Source organism: Herpailurus yagouaroundi, unplaced genomic scaffold (assembly GCF_014898765.1).
Source record: "Herpailurus yagouaroundi ecotype Mexico unplaced genomic scaffold, PumYag 187, whole genome shotgun sequence".
Lineage (NCBI taxonomy): Eukaryota > Metazoa > Chordata > Mammalia > Carnivora > Felidae > Herpailurus > Herpailurus yagouaroundi.
The window spans coordinates 7,354,608-7,367,945 of record NW_024412418.1 but is presented as its reverse complement, the minus strand read 5'-3'; the positions used below and the strand labels follow the sequence as shown (position 1 = coordinate 7,367,945).

The 13,338-nt window shown below is 40.0% G+C and overlaps 1 protein-coding gene and 1 non-coding gene across 9 annotated transcripts in view; one reads left to right on the top strand and one right to left on the bottom strand.

The window, feature by feature from the left end:
• The window catches only part of AMBRA1 (autophagy and beclin 1 regulator 1), a 179,436-nt gene that overhangs the window by 51,323 nt on the left and 114,775 nt on the right, over nucleotides 1-13,338 (bottom strand). The window lies entirely within an intron of this gene.
• On the top strand, nucleotides 589-692 carry LOC121043976 (U6 spliceosomal RNA). Its single transcript, XR_005797040.1, has one exon. It is a non-coding gene; the product is annotated as a U6 spliceosomal RNA (small nuclear RNA).

Sequence of the window (13,338 nt, the reverse complement as noted above, 5' to 3'; positions counted from 1 at the left end):
TAGGTATAAATTTTGTGCTTTTCACAAAAATTAACTCAAATGGGATCAAAGACCTAGATGTAAAACAGAAAACTGTAACATTCCTAGGAGATAATGTAAGAGAAAATGTGGGTGATCTTGGGTTTGGCAAAGACTTTTCCACCGAAAGTGCAATCCATGAAAAACAAAAATGACAAAGTTGACTTCATTAAAATTAAAAAGTTCTGCTCTGTGAAAGACAGTATTAAGAAAGAATGAAAAGAGGGGCGTCTGGGTGGCGCAGTCGGTTAAGCGTCCGACTTCAGCCAGGTCACGATCTCGCGGTCCGTGAGTTCGAGCCCCGCGTCAGGCTCTGGGCTGATGGCTCGGAGCCTGGAGCCTGTTTCCGATTCTGTGTCTCCCTCTCTCTCTGCCCCTCCCCCGTTCATGCTCTGTCTCTCTCTGTCCCCCCCCCCAAAAAAAAAAAAAAAAAAGTTGAAAAAAAAGAAAGAATGAAAAGACAAGCCACAGACTGGTAGAAAATCTTTGCAAAACATTTATCCAATAAAGGACTAGTATCCAAATGTACAAAGAACTTTTATTTTTTAATATTTTCTTTAAAAGATTATCGTGCTCACTTCAGCAGCACATATACTAAAATTGGAACGATACAGAGATTAGCATGGCCCCTGCGCAAGGATGACAGGCAAATTCGTGAAGCGTTCCATATTTTGAGAGGCCAGGAGGAAGAAAAAAAAAAAAAGAAAAAAAAGAAAAGATTATCTATTGGGGCGCCTGGGTGGCTCATGGCTCACTCAGTTGAGTGATTTCGGTTCAGGTCATGATCTCATGGTTCTTGAGCTCGGGCCCCGCAGTGGGCTGTGTGCCCAGTGAAGAACCTGCTTGGGATCCTCTCTCTCTGCCTCTCCCTTGTTAGCTTGCTCTCTCTCAAAATAAATAAACTTAAAAACAATTAAAAAAATAAAAGTATCACATTCTTAAAAAAAAAATAAAAGCTTATCTATTTCTTTTAAGAGAGGAGGAGGGTGAGAAGGGAAGGGGCAGAGAGGGATAGAGGGAGAGAGAGAGGGAGAGAGAGAAAGAGAGAGAGAAAGAGAGAAAGAGAGAAAGAGAGAGAGAGAGAAAGAGAGAGTCCCAAGCAGGCTCTGCCCTGTCAGCACACAGCCCAACTCAGGGCTTTATCCCACAAACTGCGAGATGATGAGCCAAAACCAAGAGTCAGATGCTTAACCGACTGAGCCACCTAGGCACCCACAAAGATCCTTCAAAACTCAACAACAACAAAACAACCTGATTTGAAAACTGGCAAAAAAAATCTGAACAGACACCTTACCAAAGAAGATACAAAGAAATAAGCGTATGAAAAGATGCTCAAACATCATTTCTCCTTAGGGAACTGCAAAATAAAATAACAATGAGAAACTACTACACACTTACCACAATGGCTAAAATGTAAAATACTGATAACACCAAATGATGAAAAGGCTACAAAACAACAGGAACTCTCATTCCCTGCTGGTGGGGATGCAAAATGGTACAGCTACTTTGGAAGACAGTTTGGCAGTTTCTTTGCAAAACTGAACATACTCTTAGCCATATGATCCAGCAATCATGCTCCTTGGTATTTACTCAAATCAGTTGAAAGCAAATGTCACACAAAAACCTACACACAGATGTTTATAGCAGCTTTATTCATAACTGCCACAACTTGGAAGCAACCACAATGTCCTTTAACAGGAAAATGAATAAACTATGGTACAACCATACAATGGAATACTACTCAACTCTAAAAAGAAATAAACTATCAATCCATGAAAAGACACAGAGCAAATTTAATTAAAAGAAGCAAAAAGCTATATATGTTGTGATTCTAACTATGTTTTATTCTGGAAAAGCCAAAACTATGGACACAGCAAAAAAGATCAGTGATTGCCAGCAGTTTAGGGGAGAGAGGGAGGTATAGTTGTAGCACCAAGGAGATTTTGGAGCCAGTGAAACTATTTTTGTATAATACTATGATGGTAGATACATGTCATCATACATTTGCCCAAACTCATACAACTTAACATTAAAAGTGAAACTTAATGTAAACTATGGGCTTTGGATGATAATGATGTGTCAGCGTGGGTTCATGGTTATATGTAACAAGCGTAGTGCTCTGGTGAAGGATGATGATGGTGAGGGGGGTCTATGGGAGGCTATGGGGACTCTGTGTACTTTCCATTTGATTTTCCTTTTAAACCTAAGACTGCTCAAAAAAAAAAAAAAAAAGACTATTAATTGGGGAAAAAAAATTGAGCCCAAGACTCTCCCTCATACTCTAGGAGACAGTGGAAACAGCAATTGTCTATGAGGATACTGGCAGTCACGGCAGTTCACTTTCTAGCATATGACCACAGACTTCTTTCCCTGGAGCCTCAGAGCAAGAGTAAATAAGGATGATTATGACAAGAAACAAAATAAGGAGGAAAAGAACTTAAATCCAGTGATCCTGGCCAACCATCAGAGAACAGCAAAACCAAGCTGTCAAGTCTCATTCTCTGAGTCAGGTCTTCAACTTGTAGGCTGGAAGCATCGGGAATATGTCTAGGGATAAAATCTTTTGCTATTTTTTATTCTTTTAATGTTTGTTTATTTTTGAGAGAGAGAGAGACAGAGACAGAGACAGAGAGCATGAACAAGGGAGGGGCAGAGAGAGAGGGAGACAGAATCCAAAGGAGGCTTCAGGCTCCGAGGTGTCAGCACAGAACCGACATGGGGCTCGAACTCACAAACTGTGAGATCATGACCTGAGCTGAAGTTGGATGCTTAACGGCCTGAGCCACCCAGGCGCCCCTAGGGATAAAATCTTAATAGTCATGACAGTTATGTGGTAGGTGAGCTCTACCAAACCTGATAGCCTGCATGATGTCTCTCCCTGCCTCTGCTTCTCTCAGACTCCTCTGTTCTGTTGCTTGGAAAGGAGAATTAGAAACCTTTTTTCAAAAACAGCTTTTAGCCTCTCTCCAAGATCTGTTCTCAGAGTAGGAAAGTGAAGAGTATGATTCAACAGTACAGTGAAAATACGGAACAATGGGAATCATTAGCAAATGTATCAGAAAAGCTAATTCGAGAGGGTAAAAAAGGGCAAGTTACAAAGAAGGAAACAATTAAATTATATTTCAGTCCTATAAAATTGTTCCATTTGAGGCTGCCTAATTCAGAATGGCCATCTCTGACTGTGATGCTGCTGGAAAGATAGAACAAAAATGGGGCTGGGGGCCAAAGACTCATCAGCCTGGATACACAATTACTATCTTTCTGCTTGGTTGTGGTATAAAGCCAAAACCAGCTTGCTAACTGGTCAGTAGAACAGAGACCAGAAACTCCACAGCAGGTCCAACTGAACAATTTATCAACTTTTCAAAGTTCTTTTTAGAAAACCAGTCACGAAAGACCACATATTGTATGATTCCATTTACACGAAATGTCTAGAATAGGCAAAGCTATAGAGACAAAAAGTAGATTTAGGAGCTGCCTAGGGCGGGAAGAGACAGGGGAAGGAAAGGGGGAAGGGAGAAGTAACTGCTAATGGGTATGGGAAGGTGATAAAAAATGTTCTGAAATATACAGATAGTGGCAATGGAAGCACAACTCTGTGAATATATTAGAAAGGACTGAGCTTTATACTTTAAATAGGTGACCTATACGATATGTGAGTTATATCTCAATAAGACCATTATTAAAAAAATACTACTCAATATTGGAGAGCCTGGGTGGCTCAGTCGGTTAAACATCCGACTTCAGCTCAGGTCATGATCTCGCAGTTCATAGGTTCAAGCCCCACATTGGGCCATGTGCTGACAGCTAGGAGCCTGAAGCCTGCTTTGGATTCTGTGTCTCCCTCTCTCTCTAACGCTCCCCCACTTACTCTCTCTCTTTCTCAAAAATAAATAGTAAACATTAAAAAAATTTTAAACGATAGAAAATACTACTCAATATAAATTTGGTCAATTCCTTTTGGTATCCTTTTGTATTTCTTTAATAATGTCAAGTATTGGTGAGTATCTTTTTATTGATTGGCTCACTGTATTTTTTTTTAGCGTGTATTGCACCTACCCACATCTTACGTGCATTTTTATGTTTGGTTGTTTTAAGTTTTTTTCTTGCAGACTGTCTAAGCTCTTTGTAAATGAATAAACTGGTTTCTGTCTATGAAAAAGAATTCTTCTTAGAGAAATACAACACAGGATTATTTGGACATAAACAGCATTCTTCCTCTTTAAGTATATATGGAATGGCATCCTAGGAAGAACACTTACTCTTCTGTCCAGAAAGCTTCATTCAAATGCAGTCTTTAAATCTGCTTTAAGAAGGAAATATAACTAAGCACTCTGTCATACTCACTTTGTCACCTTATCACCATTTAAAAAATCTCATCTAAGACCACAGACAATTATTCTATAGCCTGGGGGCCTGGAAAGAGTCCCCGATGGCAGATAACAAGACTTCCTCCAAGGGTAGAAGTCTCTCCTAGTTCCCATTTACCATGCTCATTTACAGTTTTGACACTGAAGAAAACGACCAAACGATATATAGTTTGTTTAAAAACAACAGCTTTATTGAGATATAATCCACATACCATACAATTCATCTACTTAAAGTATACAACACAAGGGGTGTTTAGTATATTCATACCATTGGGCAACCATTATCAAAACCAATTTTATAAGGACCATCACTACTATCTAATTTCAGGACATTTTCATCATCCCCCCCACCCCCACCCCCACCCCTAGCACCTTACCCATTAGCAGTCACTCCCCTCCACTCTGCCCCACTAGCCCTAGGCCTAGCCCTAGGCAACCATTAATCTATTTTCTGTCTCTACAGTTTTGACTTCATAGGCTGGACACTTCATCTAAATAGAATCACACAGGTAGGTGACTGTGTCTGGCTTCTTTCATTTAGCACCATGTTTATAAAGTTCATCCATGCTGTAGCATATATCATTTATTCCTTTTTTATGGCTGAAGAATGTTCCACCATATGTTTATATGCAAACTACAGGTTTGCATGAGAATAGAATAGTTTTCATTTATAGAAAACACACTGCATGAAACCCAGCAATCATAAAATTGTCTGAGGGAAACACAATGATTTCCTCTGGAGGGAAAAAGTAGGTTTTTAAGGAGGTTTTTAGGTTTTCAATTCTGAGTATATTACCTATAGCTGAAACCAAGTCTTCAATTTTCCTGAGGCTAAAATAAAAGATAGAAGTATTAGAGAACACTATTTTCTGTAAAAACCCCCAAATAAAACCAAACAGGTATTACGTAGATGTCTATAATTCTGACATAGAAAATGCTCTGGGTAAGGTATGTGGCCTATCAGATAAGGCTGTTTAATAACTGCTCTAACTGGTCACTTAAACTGATCAAGATAAATCATTATACAATATGAATTTGAAGTGTATTTAACATAAATTAGACATTAAACATAAAGGGTAAACATTTTATAGATATAGATATCAATGACTATATGTGCTCTTGGTAGGAACTGGGCCCCTAAATCAACAAAATTTTATTGTCCAATAAATTCTTAAAGACTCTAAAAGCTCCTGCTAAGAACAAGGGTAGCAGCAGTCCACACACAAATCATGAACTTCAGGGGCAGATCCAAGAAAGAGAGGGCAATGCCTTATTGTTAAGGTCGAAGGCACTGGATGAGGCCAACAAAACAGTAAATGATAGTTTGAGAGCTCAACACAGAAATCGGCAAGGCCTGGCTGGAGTACAGAACATGTGTAGGGAAGGGAGAAGAAACAGCTATGAACTATTTCACATATCACAGCTTCATCAAAAACTGTTTCAAAACAACACTCAAACCAGAACTATGTGACTACAGCAGAGTAAGTTTACAACATGCCAACAGAGGAAGAGATACTAATCTTGTACTCATTAGGGCCAGAGCAGTGGATAGAGCCTTCCTATCCAGCGTCAGTAATACTAAGAATCTGGGATTAATGTTTTTAAAAACTGTGATGAAAAACACATGACATGAATTTACCGTCTTCACCATTTTTAAGTGGTTCAGTAGTGTTTAGTAGTTTAATCCAGTTCAGCAGTGTTAAATAATATTCACACAGTTGTGAAACGGATCTCCAGAACCTTTTCATCTTGCAAATGTGAAAGTCTATACCCATCAAATAACTCCCCTTTTACCTTGCCCCAACCCCCAGTAACCCAAATTCTACTTTGTTTCTATGAGTTTGACTACTTTGGAGACCTCATGTGAGTGGAAGTAATGGCATTAGTTTTTAACATGCTCTTGAAAGAAGAGTTGCATAACTAGAGGCATGCACCCAAAGTTATTCGCAAAGTGTGAAATCAGGGTCATACTCAAATCTACAGGAAGCAGTTAGTTCTGATGGGAGAAGGTAACCTCTAGAGTGGGTATGGCCATTTCCCTTTAAAAAGCCATTCAGAGGGGTCAAACAGCATAGGGCTCATGCCACTAGACCTAGTGGCTTTCAAAAAGCCCAAAGTGGTGAAGTATCCATAAGGATACTTTGCTTTCTAATTCAGGGATCGTCAATGATTCAATCATGTTGCTGTGAATGTACCGGTGTGAATGTACCAGGGTCACCTGGAATTCAGCAGTGTATTGCACCCTAAAACAATAAGAGTAAACTGCTCTTCACCAGGTCCTCACTCCTTCCTCCCATTATATTAAAACCCAGGGTTAATCTCGACTGTTAGCAGGGTAAATGGTATCTCCAGCTCTCTGAAGTCAAGCTAAGATGCTCCTGTGTGGGTAGATGAAGAGGCTGAGGCCCATTTTCATCACCATCCCGTAGACCTGCCCTTCTTCAAATATATATCCTAATGAAGCAATTATCTAACACTTACACTAATGATGTAATTGGGACAAGTAATTATGAAAGCAGAACATCCATTTTCAAAGAAATGAATATCGTTACCTTTCTTCCACCCACAAACATTATTTAAGACAAAAACAAATAAGCTCACAAGAACACATGCTACTGAAAGATTATCGGGAACAACATTCCAAAACCCACAGTGTTCAAGAGAGATGCAGAAAAAACCCCAACACCCCCCAAACAAAAACAGAAGTTAAAAACCTAACATTCACTCCCACCAGGCAGGATTTCCTCAAAGTCTCTACCTCTGACGGAAGACAAGCAGGTGCATAACAGCATTCAGAATTGCTCTACCTCTGCTTCCACATCCCCCAAACCTGCCATTGACTCCAGGATCCCACAACCTCTGTTGCTGGGAGGACACTGGCTTTGGCAGGTCCCTGAGAGAAGCCAGGAAAGAAATCGGGGAGGCTGTCATCCTTTCATTGTTGCACGACGGAGCTGCTCAAGGGAGTGCCTCAGCACCAAGAGGACAGGCACAGAGGGGGGAGGGTAGAAGGACTGAGGGAGAAAGAGGTGAGAGAGAAAGATGAACAGAGCGTATGACTGACTCAAACACTGAATGGCTCTCACCAACCACTTGTCTTAAATTGCTGAGACTCCTGCAGCTTTTACTGTCTGGTGGAAGCACAAGTGAGTAGAACTGGACCCGAGGGTCCTGGGCTTGTCAGCAGGAGGGAAACGACCTTTATTGCTGCAAAGAGGATGCAGATTTCCAAAGCCTAAAATCTGCAATGAAGGGAAATGGAAATGTGCTGAACGTGGGTTTGACTGGCAGCTTTCCTCATCTGTCGATCACAGGGTAATAAACACTGGGAGATGGCAGAAATGAAGATAAATGCTTTCAGCAGTGCTGTTCCCCACCCTCCCCTCCTCTTCCGCCCCCACTCAGCACATGACAAGAGTTAAAGCAAGAAAATAAATCAGCTTCTTAACCAACTCTTTTGTTAAAACTTTCCTTACAGGCCACCTACACGTGAATGATTGCTCTATGAGCCTACATTCTCATTAGGGAGCCCAGTTTGTAAAGGGTGAAAAGCTCCTGTCAAATCACACCTGTACATTTCAGGGTACAGCATTACCCAGCTGAGTCAGTTGGGGCCAAGGTTTAAGAAGGAGGCCAGGGCTGCTCCCAGAGGGGAAGGCGCAAACCCCTGGTGAAGCTCTATAACCCAAAGCCTGGCTCCCTCAGTTTAAAAAAGACTTTGGAGAGCTAAGGGCAGTGTGTTGTCACTGTAAGCAACCACTGCCACATTCCTGTTGAGCCAGGGACAGAAAGGCTAAGGCGAACAAAGAAGCTCCTGGAGCTTGGAGGTCAAAGGAAAAGTCAGATCAGAAAGTGAACTACAGAGCAGAACACTCAGTCTTGAGTATCAGCTTCACATTCACTTTGGAATGACAGAAACCCTGAAAAGGTTGATTATCTTACAGGTTTCCCACAAGTAGGTCCAAGGGAAACATTGTGTATTTTGGGACTTGTGACATTGAAATAAAGCATCCAGCTGACTTGGTTTTTATAACAAGACTAGGGTTTTTTAAGTAAGATGAAAAGGTCAGCAATTCCTAATGCTTGTGGCAGCTGCTTATATGAAGATGGCTGGAGTTTTGTTTAAAAACAAAACAAAAAAAAACCAACCAACCTACATCCTGATTCTGCTAAAAGCGGGCCTGGCAAAAATCTTAGTAACTAGATCCTTTAAGACATTCCAGGGACGCCTGGCTGGCTCAGTTGGAGGAGCATGCAACTCTTGATCTCGGGGTAATGAGTTCGAGCCCCACACTGGGTGTAAAGATTACTTAAATAAATGTTAAAAAAAGAAAGACATTTGAAAAGACACTCTGCTCTACTGGCCCAGCCAGGCTATTTCCTTCTATATCCTGAAATGGAAAAAGATTCCAGACCTTTGTTTTAAAGTGCAGGCACCAACTAGTGGAAAGTCTGGAGCAAAAATAAGTGGGAGAGGGAGTGGTGACTGGGTCTGCTGCAAACCACAAACTGCTCAGAAGCTTAAGTCCCCAGAGCCATGCATATGCTGTGGGATCCTAGGAGATCAACATTTGTCCTATAAAGATCGTGAATTTGAAACCGTTTCTAATTAAAATCCACTGTTCAGACATTAATACCAGACACAAAGTGGAAAAGCATTATTAATGAGCCCCGCATTGAGACACAGCTAAAAGGATGTACCTAGAAGCTAAATAACAATCCAGATTAGCCTTTCTAGTCGGTAAACCTCAATAAAATCTTATCTCTTCCTGAAACCTTTTCTGAATTAGACGGAAATCTCTGCCCACATGATATTAGCCATTTTCATAATGCAAAACATTGTGTTGTGATTATAAGTACATAAAGTTTGCTCTGAGTTCAAGTGTTTATATCTCTGTGTACACTTAGCCATCAATTTTCAGTAGGTACTGTAGATTTCCTTCTTTTTTAAGATGGCAGAAGGGTGGGTCAGCTTTTTACTCACATTTTTAATATTGCACAATCATGGGACTTGGGACTTAAAAGTACTGCCATTCATATAGAAAGCATGAAATATACAAGGGGGAGGAACACTGATGGGAACTGCAAGGAATGTCATTGCCAGACATATAAACTGTTCTTTCTGCAAGTGAGAAAACATGTCCTAGACAGTCTTTACTGCTTTTATCTACTATGGGGACAGGCTGAATTATAAAGAACCAACTCATATGTGAAGGGAATTTGCAGTCCATTATATACATCCAGGAATGGGACTAAGCAACTACAAAAAGAGCTTGCAAAAAAAAAGCTTGTTTTTAATTGTAAATAAACCTAAACATCCATCAAAAAGAGAACAATTAGACTGTGGTCAATCACACTGTGAAACACCGTACAGCCATTAAAAAGAATCTGCACATACTGACACAGAAAAATGTCCTTGGTCTATTATTCTGTACAATCTCATCTCTCTTAAAAATCAAAATGGAAAAAACTATACAGGTGAGTAAATAAACGTGTGTATTTGATTATGCATATAAAAAAATTTGGAAAGCTACGTTCCAAACCAACCAGGAATAAGATGGTGAGGAGACATTTAAACTTTTTACAGTGCATATTTTCATAGTATCTGAATTATTTACAATGAGTCTGTATTACTTTATGAATTTTAAAAGGGCAGAAAGATGGAGAAAGGGGAACACTTTTGCACTGCTGGTGGGAATGCAAACTGGTGCAACCACTCTGGAAGACAATATGGAGGTTCCTTAAAAAATTAAAAATAGAACTATCCTATGACCCAGCAATTGCACTAGGTATTCGTCCAAAGGATATAAAAATGCTGATTTGAAGGGGCACATGCACCCCAATGTTTATAGCAGCACTATCAACAATAGCCAAAGTATGGAAAGAGTCCAGATGTCTGCTGATTGATGAATGGATAAAGAATGTGTGGGGTGTGCACACCACACACCCACACACCCAACCCCCCACCCCCCACCCACACACTGGAACATTACTCAGCAATCAACAAGAATGAAATCCTGCCATTTGCAACAACATGGATGGAACTAGAGTGTATTATGCTAAGTGAAATAAGAGAAAAACAAATATTGTATGATTTCACTTGTGTGGAATTTAAGAAACAAAACAGATGAACAGAGGGGAAGGGAAACAAAAATAAAAACAGAGAAAGAGAGAGAGAGACACACACACATGGTAAGAGACTCTTAAATACAGAGAACAAACTGAGGGTTGCTGGTGGGTTGCTGGGGGGGGGGGGGGATGGGCTAAATGGATGATGGGCATTGAGGGGATGAGCTTGTTGAATAAGCACTTGGTGGGATGAGCACTGGGTGTTTATATGGAAGTGATGAATCCCTAAATTCTATTCCTGAAATCATTATTATACTATATGTTAACTAACTTGGATTTAAATTTAAAAATAATAAATAAATAAATGGGCAGGAAGAGTAATGAGTCACCTTTATAATGATCTATTAAAAGGTTATACATTTTACTATTTAATATCCCTTATATTTAATATATGCATTTATTTGCTCCATGAAGCTAATGAGTTGAGGACTTGAGAAAAACTCTTGGTCCTGGGTATGCAATAAAATGCACAAACTTCAAGTTTTCCATTTTCACTGAGTGCCAGTCAGAATGGTGCCCTGAGACACTCTTCAACATCTAAGAAGTTATGCCTTGGTTAGCCAAATAATCTGTGCTATGGACTAACAAGGAGCCAGTACAATTCCATCTCTGGGTAAATATCTTTGAGAAAAATGCCATACATACACACAAGGAGATACGTCAAAAAATTTGAGACGTGCTGTGACCGTAAAAATCTAGAAAATTTAATGTTCATCAGTAAGGAAATAGATAATAAAATGTGTGTAAGTGAATATTAGTATACTATGTAACAATTAAAATGGACAAATCAATCAAAACGTGTCAATGCGGACAATAAAACCAGAATACTGAATTTTAAAAGTTGTAAAATATAGATACATGTGATACGATGCCATTTGTAGAAATACAACTCTTAAAACACAAAACAATTATTTCCTATTATTAAGTTCTAAAAGATGGACTGCAATTACATAAACCAAATTCAAGATAAGATCTGCCTCTATGTAGAGCAGGAAATAGACTTAAGGAAGTCGAAAAAAGGTAACTTCAACTTTATCCTCAATGATTTTATTTTTAAAAATTGAGGCAAATAGGGCTAACTGGTAACTCTTGAATTTCAGTTGTGGGAGGACAAAGGCTGGTTACATACATATGTGCCTGTATATATGCATTATGCTTTTTTGCATTGTTAAAATGTCTTACTACTGAAGGGAGGGAGAAAGAGGGTAGGAAAGGAGGAAGTAAACAAACAAGCAAGCAACTGGGGACACAAAAGAAAGACCTTTACATGCTTTCCCACAATCTTAATCCTTGCCCAACAAGGTATGGGAGAGGCAGTAATTGGCTAAAATGAAATCATTTGGGACATGAAGTTCTATAAAATTCCAAAGGTGGGCAGCAGAGATGGCCACATTTCGTTTACTTGGAATTCCTGACATAAGAGATTTTGCCCACAGAAACATGTCCCGAGTCTTGATGAATCATGTTTACACCACGTAAAGCCCGAGCTACTGCACTGGTGAAACAATCCAAGAGGCAGCTATGAATGGCAGATAGTCACACAAACTTTGTAAAAGCAGAGACTCTAAGGCCATGGGCTTCCTGGGTGCATAATAGAAACTGTCTGTCTGCATCAATGAAACATACAAACAGATGCCCAGCCCCAAGCTTTTCTCTTAGATGCCATCCTGATGCCTTCTAACATCTTACCTCGAAGCCAAGAAAGGCCTACTTTTAATGCCAGGTTAGATACATTTCAGAAAGAGGCCTGTGGCAAAATTCTTTTAAAATGAGGTACTTCACAAGGGAAAGCAGAAGGAGATTAAGACAGGAAATTTTAGTCTTGTCTTTTCTGCCAAAACTGCTTATACGCATTTCTCAGAAAATACTGGGCCAGCCCTAACACTTCAGGAATGCCTGCAAGCCAGTGAGCATGGTGGAGCACACACCTGTTCAAGACTGTGCTGCTGGTCATCAAAAAGGATGCGTAAGAAGCTGCCAACTTCTCTATAAGCCCCTTGGGGTAGGAGTTAACATCATGAAATAATTTTGCAGTTACCTTTAAGCCATGGGCCCTTGTCCCTTACAAAATCATCTATCTTCCCCCTCTACTCTTCTTGCTCCAATCCATCTTTCAATGCCAGACTGATTATTTTTAAACACAGAATTTTGACTGTGTTGCTCATCTACTCAAAAAGTTTTAATGGCTCCTCATGGCCTAAAATGAGCAAGATTCCTTGGTCTGTAACTCAAAGCCCTCAATGATCTGTCCGTAACCTTTCTGTGCCTATCTCCCATTGCTTGTTATTCATATCATTTTGGAAAAATGTTTTTTTAATGTTTATTTTTATTTTAGTTTTGAGGGAGAGAGAGAGAGAGAGAGAGGCAGAGAGAGGGGGAGACACAGAATCCAAAGCAGGGTCCAAGCTCCGAGCTGTCAGCACAGCTCCAAGCTATAGATTTGAACCCACAAACCGCGAGATCATGACCTGAGCTAAAATCAGACACTTAACTGAGTCACCCAGAAGCCCTCAATTTTCTCACTTTTTTTTTTTTAATTTTTTTTTTCAACGTTTATTTATTTTTGGGACAGAGAGAGACAGAGCATGAACGGGGGAGGGGCAGAGAGAGAGGGAGACACAGAATCAGAAACAGGCTCCAGGCTCTGAGCCATCAGCCCAGAGCCTGACGCGGGGCTCGAACTCACGGACCGCGAGATCGTGACCTGGCTGAAGTCGGACGCTTAACCGACTGCGCCACCCAGGCGCCCCAATTTTCTCACTTTTAGATTAAGGTCTTTTTTTTTAATTTATTTTTAATTATTTTTTTAAAGAAAAATTAA